We start from the raw sequence: 15,131 nt of genomic DNA, 5'->3' as shown, positions 1-15,131 counted from the left end.
CAAAATTTTCTATGAAACTAAAATTTTGACAAAATTTACTATAGAAATAAAAGTTTAAGAAAATTTACTATATAAATAAGATTTGAACTAAAATTTCTATAGAAATAAACTATTGGCAACATTTGTATAGAAATAAAATTGGTCACAGGTCTATTTTGATCTTCGTATCAGATTTTATATATTTATATTTTATATATAATTTTTTTTTTTACCTTTTCATAATTTCAAATTTCCATTTTCAACAACACCTCTTCAATCACCATCTATACCAAATGTGACATCGAGACCTTGTTCGTCCTTCATTGTCATATAACCATCACGTTTTTGGGGAAATGTTAAGCACGTAAAACATTTTCCTATTTTCCACGAAATAAGTACGCCAACAGCGTATTGTTCTTCTTCGTTCAATAATAATGGAAGCGAAACACCAATGACATTGACAATTTCCAATTGCTGTGGCTGTGGCTGCTGATGATGATAATGTTAGTGAAATTCTAGGTGGAAACGGTTGTTGTCGAATACGGGCCATCAGCATTACCATCATCAGATATAAATTGAATTAAAATTGGCAAGTGTAAGCAAGAACATCAAGCTCATTCAGTTACATGTCGCACTCTCAAATGGCCGTGAGGAATATAAACCGGGGAGAAGGAGGTGAAGGTTTCTAGGAAGCAGAGTCTGTAGGTGGATTGTACCCAAATAATAGGCTGTGATTTTATTTCCGTTAATGATTGTGTCCAATGGCATTGTGATGTGTTCGTATTGTTATGCGATTGACTACAAATCAATATTGGCGGTGCGATTTGAGTTCCTCTTGTCTGTCTTCCTGTTTAATTGTGAAAGACGCAGATGAATGGCATAGTATAGAAATGGGAGGGTTTCCATGGGGCCCTCTTTGCCTATGGAGAATTTAATATTTTGTTATATTTCCATACTATGAATTTTAGCTTTTTGGTGTATAAAAATTTTGAAAATTTTTATTTTTAAAATTATTATTTTACTATTTTCATTTTTTTAATGATTTTTTTAAATGAAAATGGCCGTTCTCAGATCATTTCTTTGAGTTTTATTAGCATCGTAAACATCTAAGCATGCAGGAAAATCTTATAAAACAACGCACTTCGTATGATATTTGTTCCTATAGAAAATTTTGTCAAAATTTTATCTATATAAAAAATTTTGGAAAAATTTTATTTCTATAGAAAATTTTGTCAACTTTTATTTCTATAGAAAATTTTGTCAACATTTTATTCCTATAAAAAATGTTGTCAAAATTTTATTTCTATAGAAAATTTTGTCAAAACTTTAGTTCTATAGAAAATTGTGTCAAAATTATATTTCTATTGAAAATTTTGTAAAATTTTATTTCTATCGAAAATTTTTTCAAAATTTTTTTTATAGAAAATTTTGTCAAAACTTTAGTTCTATAGAAGATTGTATCAAAATTTTATTTCTATAGAATTTTTTTTTCAAAATTTTATTTTTATAGAAAATTTTGTCAACATTGTATTCCTATTGAAAATTTTATCAACATTTTATTTCCATAGAAAATTTTGTCAAAATTTTATTTGTTTGGAAAATTTTGTTAAAATTTTATTTCTGTAGAAAATTATGTCAAAATTTTATTTCTATAGAAAATTTTTTCAAAATTTTATTTCTATAGAAAATTTTCTCAAAATTTTATTTCTATAGAACATTTTGTCAAAATTTTATTTCTTTACAAATTTTTGTCAAAATTTTATTACTATAGACAATTTTGTCATAATTTCATTTCTAGAAAAAAATTTGTCCAAATTTTATTTCTATAGAAAACTTTGTCAAAATTTTATTTGTTTGGAAAATTTTGTTAAAATTTTATTTCTGTAGAAAATTATGTCAAAATTTTATTTCTATAGAAAATTTTATAAAAACTTTAGTTCTATAGAAAATTGTATCAAAATTTTATTTCTATAGAAAATTTTTGTCAACATTGTATTCCTAAAGAAAATTTTATCAAAATTTTATTTCTATAGAAAATTTTCTCAAAATTTTATTTCTATAGAAACTTTGGTTCAAATTTTATTTCTGTACAAAATTTTGTCAAAATTTTATTTGTTTGGAAAATTTTTTTAAAATTTTATTTCTGTAGAAAATTATGTCAAAATTTTATTTCTATAGAACATTTTGTCAACATTGTATTCCTATTTAAAATTTTATCAAAATTTATTTCCATAGAAAATTCTGTCAAAATTTTATTTCCATAGAGAATTTTGTCAAAATTTTATTTCTATAGAAACTTCGGTTTAAATTTTATTTCTACCCAAAATTTTGTCAAAATTTTATTTGTTTGGAAAATTTTATTTCTATAGAAAATTATGTAAAAATTTTATTTCTATAGAAAATTTTCTCAAAATTTTATTTCTATAGAAAATTTTCTCATAATTTTATTTCTATAGAACATTTTGTCAAAATTTTATTTCTATAGAAAATTTTGTTAAAATTTAATTTCCATAGAGAATTTTGTCAAAATTTTATTTCTATAGAAACTTTTGTAAAAATTTTATTTCTATAGAAAATTTTGTCACAATTTTATTTCAATAGAAAATTTACTCAAAATTTTATTTCTATAGAAAATTTATTCAAAATTTTATTACTATAGAACGTTTTGTCAAAATTTCATGTCTATAGAAAATTTTGTCAACATTTTATTTCTATAGAGAATTTTGTCAAAATTTTATTTCTATAGAAACTTTGGTTCAAATTTTATTTCTATAGAAAATTTTGTCACAATTTTATTTCTATAGAAAATTTTTTCACAATTTTATTTCTATAGAAACTTTTGTACAAATTTTATTTCTATAGAAAATTTTGTCACAATTTTATTTCTATAGAAAATTTACTCAAAATTTTATTTCTATAGAAAATTTTCTCAAAATTTTATTTCAATAGAAAATTTACTCAAAATTTTATTTCTATAGAAAATTTATTAAAAATTTTATTACTATAGAACATTTTGTCAAAATTTTATTTCCATAGAAAATTTTGTCAAAATTTTATTTCTATAGAGAATTTTGTCAAAATTTTATTTCTATAGAAACTTTGGTTCAAATTTTATTTCTATAGAAAATTTTGTCACAATTTTATTTCTATAGAAAATTTTTTCACAATTTTATTTCTATTGAAAATGTTGTCAAAATTTTATTTCTATTGAAATTTTTGTCAAAATTTTATTTTTATTGAAAATTTTGTCTAAATTTTATTTCTATAGAAATTTTTCTCAAAATTTTATTTCTATAGGAAATTTTCTCAAAATTTTATTTCTATAGAAAATTTATTCAAAATGTTATTTCTATAGAAAATTTTGTCAAAAATTTATTTCCATAGAAAACTTTGTCAAACTTTTATTTCTATAGAGAATTTTGTCAAAATTTTATTTCTATAGAAAATTTTTCAAAAGTTTATTTTGACAAAACTTTCTATATATTTGGAAATGTCCCAAAGATCCTGGACAGATAAGCATTTGTGCCGTAGATCATGGACATTGCAACTGGATGATCAGTACACCTTCTATCCACGGTTGCCACTCGAGCCATAAATAAGCTACCATAATTTAGAGAAAATTTTACCAAAAAACTACCAAACAAATAAAATCTTATTTTGCAGAAATTTATTTCTATAGAAAATTTTGTCAACATTTTATTTTAATAGAAAATTTTGTCAAAATTTCATTTTAATAGAAAATTTTGTCAAAATTTGTTTTTAATAGAAAATTTTCTGAAAATTTTATTTCTATAGAAAATTTTGTCAAAATTGTATTTCTTTAGAAAATTTTGCAAAATTTTCTATATATTTGAAAAAGACCCTGGGCACTCGCATTCAGCACGCGTCAAATAAGAATGGCTTAAAAAGGATGTGTTTCCCTTAATTTCTATCGTACAATAGCCACCAAAATATCATGATCTGTTTTTTGCTTAAGGCATTTCGGAGAGTAAGGTTGCCATTAAAAATACCAAAGTGTCTATTATTTCAAAACGTGGCTTCGAATGCGCGAGATAGGGCAAAATACCGCAGATCCACTTTCGTGCAGCATGTGATGGCTTGGTCGTCCTTTGCAGTATTTCCTACCAGTCACCCTATATATGGGGTCTATAATAAAACATGAACCGATACACACCATATTTGGAGCACCATTTTGTAGGGCTTAAATATTTCTAGATCGCCAGTTTCAGATAAATCCGATACAAATTGCCGTATCCAGGTCCAAAAAAATCAAATCAGGAGATCGTTCAAAGGCTATACGCTTAAAAGAATAACGCGGCTTTATGGGTCTGTACCAATATGCGTATGAGTATTACCATTTATATTCATATAACGTATACGCTCCATGTCCAAGATCCATAGTCTATTCGCTTTTTGGTCTTCTAACTGTATATTTTACTTTAATGTAAATTAATAAAAAAAATCTTTGCTGCCATAAATCTGTATATAAAATGACATCAATTTATATTTTCTTTTTTATAGAGGTCACTTAAATTTCTGAAGAAGTCTTATGACTGGCTCGCAAAATTTGCATAGTGTATTAGACAAAAGAAGTTTGGTTCGAAATACGTCGGAGACTTTTTCGACTACCAAAATATTTTTTTTATTTATTACAATTTTAAACTATATTAAAAATTAACTTAATAGCAACAAAGGCTATCGGCTTAACAGAATATTGCAGCTTCATGGGTTGGTACCAATATGCGTATGAGTATTACCAATTATATTTATATAACGTATACGCTCCATAACCTAGATCTATTGGCCACTCGTTTTTTGGTCTTGTAACTAACTGTATATTTCCATTTAATGTAAATGAACAAAAAAAAAAAAACAAAAAATCTCTGATGCTATAAATCTGTAAATAAAATGACATCAATTTATATTTTTTCGTTTATGGAGGTCACCTAAATTTCTAAAGACTGACTGGCTATTAAAATTTGCATATTGTATATATTTTATTTTTGAAAAATTTGAAAAAATTGAAAAATTTATTGTTATATTTTTATGAATTCAAACCAAAAACTAAGACAAAGTTGACATATATGTCTTCATATAACAAAAGACCCAAAAGCAAACCAAAAGCATTGTAACGAATACTAACTTCAACTGTTTTTATGATGTGGAAATTTATGGAAGCATAAAAATCAAGATTCTAGAGTTTTTTGATTTTATAACACATAAATAACAAATATTTTTAAGATAAAAGAAAACGCAATTTAAAAGTTATAGAATAATTTAGATTTGACCATTTTAGTTTAATGTTTCATAGAAGAGAATAGAAAAATAGAAGACCAATTAAAAAGATTTCTCAATGGTGTTTGTTTCCATAGATTATAATTTTTTGGATCCAAGAGCACTTTGTTCTCAGTATATTTATCTTTATATTTCTATAGCCCTTCTTTAAAGAGTTTAACCAAATTAGTTCCCTCGTACTAATGTTCCTATAGCACCCAACAATTATTGCTATCTAATTTAAGGCATTTTAAGCTATTGTCATACACTCCATTCATATCTGACCATATGGGAATTTTTATGATTATTGGAGATTTCTTGGCAGCCATTAACATACTTTATGAGCCAATACAGGTCAGAACTTTAAAACGAATAGTTTTTGGGGATGGCAGTGTAGGACACACAGTAGTATTCAAACGAATATACATTCTGTCATACAAGACTATGAGTTTAACCGAAATGGGGATGTCCTGTCATACTCATGCAAATATGTACATATTCACATATGGCTAGATTCAAGTATATGGACAAAATTGTTGCCATAAAATGAAAATGAAAATTAACATTTCCCTGAATCTCTAGAATTTTTAAAATGTTGTACTAAAAATTAGCAAACTTTAAAAACGAGGTAAGTGTTGGCGAGAAAGAATAATAGACAATTTTAGTGAATTTAATTCATATATTTTAATAAAAGAAATAATTGTAATAAAAGCAAATAAAATAACGATATTAAATAGCTGATAGTTTAAGGAGCTAATGCAAAATTATTTTCTATTATTTATAAGTTTAATAACTAATTAAAATAATAAATTTATTAAATTTTGTAAGGTCGAATATCCGCCAGGACCATAGTTTATGTATCCTTTTTTTAAGGATTGCAGACAGAATTTCTCATGAAGGCAATGTTAGTTATTGGTGCGTTTACGATTGCCGATGGAAATACAATGGAAATGAGACATTCCGAAAAATTCTTATAAAAATATTTGTTTTCGAAAATTTGAAATAAAGAAAAACAATTTATTGTTTTAACTTCCATCATAGGATGACAGAGAGAGGGAGAAATAATGACCCCACAAAGTATATACATTCAGGATCACGGTGAAATTCTGACTCGATCTAAGGGTGTCCGTCTGTCTGTTGAAATTACGTTTATATTTATTCGAAATGCCTACCATTGGCATGAATTATGGCCTTGGTCGATAAAGCTATCAAAATTTTTTCAAAATTTTATTCCTAATTTTGTCAAAATTTTATTTCTATAGAAAATTTTGTCAACATTTTATTTCTATAGAAAATTTTGTCAAAATTTTATTTCTATAGAAAATTTTTTCAAAATTTTATTCCTAATTTTGTCAAAATTGTATTTCTATAGAAAATTTTGTCAAAATTTTGTCAAAATTTTATCTCTATAGAAAATTTTGTCAAAATTTTATTTCTATAGAAAATTTTGTCAAAATTTTATTTCTAAAGAAAATTTTGTCGAAATGTTATTTCTATAGAAAATTTTGTCAAAATTTTGTTTCTATAGAACATTTTGTCAAAATTTTATTTCAATATAAAATTTTTTTAAATTTTATTCTTATAGAAAATTGTGCCAAAATTTTATTTCTATAGAAAATTGTGCCAAAATTTTATTTCTATAGAAAATTTTGCCAACATTGTATTTCTACAGAAAATTTGTCAACATTTTATTTCATTAGAAAAATTTTCAAAATTTTATCTTTATAGAAAATTTTATTTCTATAGAAAATTTTGTCAAAATTTTATTTCTATAGAAAATTTTTTCAAAATTTTAATTTTTTTGGAAAATTTTTTCAAAATTTTATTTCCATAGACAATTTTGTCAAAATTGTATTTCTATAAAATTCTGTCCGTCTGTCTGCTGTCATGAATTATGGCTTTCAAATGGTCGACAAAGCCATCACACACTGCCGAACAGTGGCTTTGGGGTATATTGGCCCAATCCCGGCGATGCCCACTTTCAACAGAGGAACATACTGACGTACGTATGAACGGAAATGGCGAGATCCCTATCAGCCCAATATTTCGATATTTCGTTATAAAGAAACTGAGAAAATTACTATGCCCCATCTTATGGCAGTTTGAAATACAACAAAGGCGTTTAACCGCCCGTCGCAATCATAAGTTTCTAAATGACACCAATTGGGTTATATTTGATTATGTAGACACGGTTGCCAATCGAGCCAACAATAATCTACTAAAATTTGGAGAAAATATTACCAAAAAAACTACTAAACAAAAAAACCTTATTTTGCAAAATTTTATTTCTATAGAAAAATTTGTCAAAATTTTATTTCTACAGAAAATTTTGTCAAAATTTTATTTCTACAGAAAATTTTGTCAAAATTTGATTTCTATAGAAAATTTTGTCAAAATTTTATTTCGGTAGAAAATTTTGTCAACATTTTATTTCTGTGGGAAATTTTTTTCAAAATTTTATTTCTATAGAGAATTTTATCAAAATTTTATTTCAATAAAAAATTTTGTCAACATTTTATTCTAACAAGTTTGGGATGTACCTCTTAGTTGGAGAGGAATATTTGGCAAAACCTATCAAATCACCAATCTAACAAACAGTAAAAAATATATCATGTTTGGTAGAATTCTACCAACCGTGATTTCTGTAGAAATTTTGTCAAGATTTTATTTTATTAGAAATTTCTTCAAAATTTTATTTCTATAGAAAATTTTGTCGAAATTTTATTTCTGTAGAAAATTTTGTAAAAAAATTAATTACTATAGAAAATTTTGTCAAAATTTTATTTTTGTGGAAAATTTTGCCAAGATTTTATTAAAATTTTATTTCTATTGAGAATTTCATCAAAATACAAAACTTTGTAAAAATTGTATTTCTATAGAGAATTATATCAAAATTTTATTTCCAAAAAATTTTGTCAAAATTTTATTTCTATAGAATATTTCGCAAAATTTGATTTCTATAGAATATTTTGTCAACATTTTTTCCTATAGAAAATTTTGTAAAAAATTTATTTCTATAGAAAATTTTGTCAAAATTTTATTTCATTAGAAATATCTTCAAAAATTTTTATTCTATAGAAAATATTGGCTAAAATTTTATTTCATTAGAAATTTCTTCAAAAGTTTATTTCTATAGAAAATATTGTCAAAATTTCATTTCTCTATAAAAGTTTGTCAAAATTTTATTTCTATAGTAAATTTTATCAAAATTTTATTTCTTTAGAATATTTTTTTTTTCTTCTATAGAAAATATTGTCAAAATTTCATTTCTATAGAAAATTTTGTCAACATTTTTTTTTGTATAGAAAATTTTGTCAAAATTCCTTTTGTATAGCAAAATTTTGTCAAAATATTTATTTCTATCGAAAATTTTGTCAAAATTTTTTTTCTATAGAAAATTTTGTCAAAATTTTATTTCTATGGAAACTTTTGTGATAACTTTATTTCTATAGAAAATTTTGTCAAAATTTTTATTTCTATAGAAAATTTTGTCAAAATTTTTATTTCTATAGAAAATTTTGTGATAATTTTATTTCTATAGAAAATTTTGTAAAATTTTTATTTCTATATAAAATTTTCACAAAATTTTATTTCTATAGAAAATTTTGTCAAAATTTTATTCCTATAGAAAGTTTTCTCAAAATGTTATTTCTTTTCATTAGAAATATATAGAAAGCAACCCTTAGTTGGAGAGAAATCTACCAAAACACCAACAATTCTACCAATCTAACAAACATTAAAAATTTTTCTATGTTTGGTAGAATTCTACCAATTACGACAACCGCGATTTGTGTAGAAAATTTTGTCAAGATTTATTTTATTAGAATTTTTTTTTTTTTTGAAATTTTATTTCTATAGAAAATTTTATTTCTATGGCAAATTTTATCAAAATTTGATTTCTGTAGAAAATTTTGTCAAAATTTTATTTCTATAGAAAATTTTTTCAAAATTTTAATTTTATAGAAAATTTTTGTCAAAATTTTATTTCTATAGAAAATTTTGTCAATATTTTATTCCTATATAAAATTTTCTCAAAATTTTATTTCTATAGAAAATTTTGTCAAAATTTTATTTCCATACAAAAAGTTGTCAAAATTTTATTTTTATAATTGTTTGGGATGTGCCTTATAATTGGGGAGGAATATGTTGCAAAATCTGTCAAATCATTAAGAATTCTACCAATCTAACAAACAGTAAAAAAAAATCTGCCATGTTTGGTAGAATTCTACCAAACAGTAAAAAATCTATTATGTTTGGTAGAATTCTACCAATTGTGGCAACGGTGATGGCCGTATAAAAAAATATTTAAGTAGTCGAGAAGGCCCTAAATTCGCCTGGGGCTAATTTCGTTTATAGAATAGATGGAAATGCTTTTATTAGTTTGTAAAAACTAAAATTAAATGCTAGTGGTATAAATCTGTCAGCTATCAATCTAGCGGTTTATCAACCTGAAGGTGGTTGCGATACATATCAGTCACCCTGTACATATATTCGTTACAAAGTTTGCATAATTTCAAAAGAGGGATCTACTGGTTGACGGATGGACGGAAATGGCGAGATCCCTCTTAGACCAATATTTCGATATTAACATTATAAAGAAACATACTGACGGTCGGACAAATTGGCTTGGCTTGATACATCCCAGATCAATATTATAATTATAAGAAAAATGACAAAATTAGTATAAGCCCTTTTTATGGAGAAATATAAACATATTTAAACAGTCGAAAAATTAAAAAAAAGAATCCTAACATCTTCCAGGGCTAATTTCCTTCATTTAATTTTACTAAATTAAATTTGATAAAATTTAATCAATTAATTGAAACAAAATTTAATCACTTAAATTTAATTTAAAAATTAAAATAATACATAGAAGTCCCCTGATATAGGAATATAATTAAGTTCGTTCACCTCATTTAAAAATGATTAATTATTATTTATTATTTTTGTTTTGTTTTTGGATTTTCCTAGGACTTATCCATAGGGACCTCCTACATATTTTTATTGAATATAGAATAATGGTGGTGTTGGTTTGTGTACTGTTGTGGTTATAAAATGAGCAATAAAAACTCTGTAAATATAAAAGTTTATAAAGAAAATGTTTGTAATGGGTAATTGTTACAGCCACAGCATGAATATGGAGTCTAGTACGAGTACCAACCAGTACAGATGCTAGTGATAGTGTTGGTCTATGGATTCACGATATTGTTGGCGTTGCTCCTGAGGTTTTCTGTGTTTTTTTTGTTTGTTTTTGTTTTCGAGTATTAAAAACTAGTAATTGTTGTTGCCATAGTTGTTGTTTGCAGTCGGCGTCGTCATCGTCCTTGTCGATGATATTGTTTTTGTTGTTGTAGTAATAAAAATGTTTTACCATGAACATTTAGTTTTAATCCTTTTTTATAGTACAGTGATGTAATGGGCAAGTACTTGCCTTCGTCTTATTCTTTATCCAAAGAGTCGTATTGAAGTAGAGGGAAAATTCTTGCTTTTTTTGTTATAAGGACTGGAATTAAATGTAATCCTTGTGTTATACTTCCTCTATTTTTACATGAGTCTTAACATTTGTTGACATTTTTAGTAATTATAGGGATTGTTTTTTTACTAAATCTCAGGCAATTGTAAAAAACTAGAACTATGGAAAATAGGAACAAAAATATAAAGTGGGTCATCTAATGTTGATGACTTTGATAAACTTTTGTGAAAATGTGTGAAAATGTTTTTTTAATATTTTCGAATTTCATATTTTTCCAAGTTTATTTGAAAGTTCATTAAACATTTCACAAAATTTCGTTTCCATGTGAAAGAAAACTATTTTTAATACTGTAGCATAAACTTTTTCCAAGACCAGTGACGAATCTCCATATTATCGGGATATATGATAAATCTCTAGTAGATTTAGTCACATTATTTGTTTTTAAGAATTCCTTTTGAATTTTAATATTTGAGTCGTTTGTATCTTAATTTCTATTAAAATACACTGAAAAAATATCACCAAAATATTTCCAATTAAAAACTTGATTGAAATTGAAAAACTTTTCAATTAATAAATTAATTGATACAATGAAATTTTTATTGAAGATAGAAATCTTAAGTTAATTAAGTCAATTTTTAATTTTTTAATTAAAAAAATTAATTGATACAATTAAGACTAAGTCAGGTTAAACAAGTATATATAGCCGTAAGTTCGCCCAGGCCGAATCTTATGTACCATGGATTGCATAGAAACTTTTACTAAAGACTGTCATCCACAATCGAATCGAAATTTGCGGTAACACTTGCCGATGGCAAGGTATCGTAAAACTTCTTAACACCGTGTTCTCAATTGTAAGTTAGTCCATGGGTATATATTAAACAAAAAAAAAAAGCCTATTAAATACGTAAATAATTCCGTTTGATAAAATTTTCTATAGAAATAAAATTTGGCAAAATTTTCTATAGAAATAAAATTTTGACAAAATTTTCTATAGAAATAAAATTTTGACAAAATTTTCTATAGAAATAAAATTTTGACAAAATTTTCTGTAGAAATAAAATTTTGACAAAATTTTTTCATAGAAATAAATATTTGCAAAATATTCTATAGAAAAAAAATTTTGACAAAATTTTCTATAGAAATAAAATTTTGACAAAATATTCTATAGTAATAAAATGTTGACAAAATTTTCTAAAGTAATAAAATTTTGATAAAATTTTCTATAGTAATAAAATGTTGACAAATTTTTTTATAGAAATAAAATTTTGATAAAATTTTCTGTAGAAATAAAATTTTGACAAAATTTTCTATAGAAATAAAATTTTGATACAATTTTCTATAGTAATAAAATGTTGACAAAATTTTCGAAAGTAATAAAATTGTGATAAAATTTTCTATAGTAATAAAATTTTGATAAAATTTTCTATAGAAATAAAATTTTGATACAATTTTCTATAGTAATAAAATGTTGGCAAAATTTTGATAAAATATTCTATAGTAATAAAATGTTGACAAAATTTTCTATAGAAATAAAATTTTGATTAATTGAGTTTTGCAATCAACATCAATTAAAATTTTTAATTCAATCAATTAAAAAATTAATTGAAATTTGCCAATGAAATCAATTAATTTTTTAATCAAGTAGTTGTTTTTTTGTATGTCCAATTAAAACTGTGATTGATACTATCATTTTCGTAATTGAAGACATCTCAATTAAAAAATTAATTGGATCAATTAATTTCGTGATTGAATCAGCAAAAAAATTGTGTGTATTTGTATGCCACTGTAGTGTCTTATCTTTCATTTCATTGAGTATATTTTAGTTAGTTCACAATTATTTCTAGCAGATTTCTCTCATAGACATCTTGTTCAGCCTTCATTGGTATGTAGATGACTATGTTAATATTTATGTTAAAATATATGTATATATAGGCTTTGTTTTCTTGTAAAATTACTTTGTAAAACAAAGTAAGTGGGTAGATGGAAAATATAATTGTGCTACACGATATTGTTAAGGAGTTAGTTAGTCAATGATATTAGGGAGCCACCGTGGTGCAATGGTTAGCATGCCCGCCTTGCATACACAAGGCCGTGGGTTCGATTCCTGCTACGACCGAACACCAAAAAGTTTTTCAGCGGTGGATTATCCTACCTCAGTAATGCTGGTGACATTTCTGAGGGTTTCAAAGCTTCTCTAAGTGGTTTCAATGGAATGTGGAACGCCGTTCGGACTCGGCTATAAAAAGGAAGTCCCTTGTCATTGAGCTTAACATGGAATCGGGCAGCACTCAGTGATAAGAGAGAAGTTCACCACTGTGATATCACAATGGACTGAATAGTCTAAGCGAGCCTGATACATCGGGCTGCCACATAACCTAACCTAGTCAATGATATTAAAAATACAAACAAAATATATAAAATAATTCTACCAAATTTCACATGATACATGAGAGCGTATAATTGATATTAATAGCAAATATTATTTTTGTTATTAAAATCTATAGCGATTTTTGAAACCTTATACTTTATATATTAACGAAATATTGCCCGGGAGAATATTATTTATATTCTTGTAATTAATAAAAATCGTTCATAATCAAAATTTCATATAATTTAATAGATGAATTCAACTTCAATTCAATTTAGCTGTTGTGGAACATTGTGGCGTATGATTGCTATTATTTATAGAGTGTGGGGGAATTTTGACAGAACCTTGAAAGGATATGAGACAAATTTCTAATCTTGTCTATACTAAATTTTTTGTCATGTCAATTTACGTTTGAGGATATAGAAAATGCTATACGCAAGCATTTATTCTACAGACAAAATACCTAAAATAATCCTACCAAATTTCACATGGTACAAGAGAGCGTATAATTGATATTAATAGCAAATATTATTTTTTGTTATCAAAATCTATAGTGATTTTTGAAACTTTTTACTGTATTTGTTTGCTATATAATTAGTAAACATCGTTCATAATCTAAATTTAATAAAATTTTATAGATATTAAATTATAATTCAATTTAGCTGTTATGGAACATTGTGGCGTATGATATATATTATTTATAGAGTGTGTTGGAATTTTGACAAAAACTTGAAAGGATATTAGAAAAATTTCTAATCTTGCTTAACTTACCTTTTTTATCAGGTTAGTTTACTTTTGATAAGGTTTCTGGAAATATATGAAAAAAAAAATTTGAAGAATCTATATTCACGGATGAATTTTTATCATATTTTATAAAAATAAGTTTTATTTTTTCTAGCTATTGCGTTGGATTACATTTTGTATAAAATAAAATAAAATACAATAAAAATAAAATTCCTTCATAATCAATAATTAATATAATATTATAGGTATATTAAACAGTAATTAAATTTAGAGATGAGGAAGCTATTGTGGAACATTGTTGCGTATGATAGATATTAGGGGAGGGGATTTTTAATAAAACATTGAAAGGCTATGAGATAAATTTCCAATGTGGACTACACTTACGGTTAACACAGTTAGTAGAATTCTATAAAAAAATGGTTCCATGGGTGCTAATACGTAATATTAATATATTTATAAATACTAATACGTCACATAGTACCTATTTCTTTTAAAGCAGATTTTTATAACTATTTGTCCAAAATTCCTCGAATATCTGTTTTGTAATTCCAAGGGTACTAATACGTTATATGAATATAATTATTAATAATCATACGTCACACATTACCCATTTGTTTTTAAATAGACATCTTACAACCATTTAATTTTAGGGTAAGTTTCGTTTCACTATTGAATGAGGAGAGTAAGTTAGTTCTAATAAATTGAAGCCTTTGTTACTTTCTCAAGGACATAACCTAAGGGGAAAGTACTGCTCTGCAACATTCATTATTCCCACTCAATCAAATTTTAGCATAATTTTATAGGTTCAATTTAGAGAAGAGGAAGCTATTGTGCAATAATTATGGAGTGAGGAGAAGATTTTTTATAGAACTTTGAAAGGCTTTCAGATAAATTTATAATCTGAACTACACTCACAGTTGCCACTGTTGGTCGAATTCTACCAAAATTGGTTGATTTTTTACCGTTTGGTAGATTGATGTTTTGGTAGATTTTACAAAATATTCTTCTCCAATGTTCAATCTCCAATAGAAATAAAACTCTAACAAAATATTCTATACAAAAAAATTTTTACAAAATTTTTCATAGAAATGAAATTTTGACAAAATTTTCAATAGAAATAAAATTTTCTATAAAAATAAAATTTTGACAAAATTTTCTCTGAAAATAAAATTTTGACAAAACTATTTCTATGGATATAAAACTTTGACAATATTGTCTACAGAAATAAAATTTTGACAAATTTTTTTCTAAAGATATAAAATTTTGATAAAATTTTCTATAGACATAAATTTT

The sequence above is a fragment of the Haematobia irritans genome, chromosome 5 (assembly GCF_050003625.1).
Source record: "Haematobia irritans isolate KBUSLIRL chromosome 5, ASM5000362v1, whole genome shotgun sequence".
Classification (NCBI taxonomy): Eukaryota; Metazoa; Arthropoda; class Insecta; order Diptera; family Muscidae; genus Haematobia; species Haematobia irritans.
The sequence above is the reverse complement of the archived record's forward strand: the minus strand, read 5'-3'. Positions refer to the sequence as shown.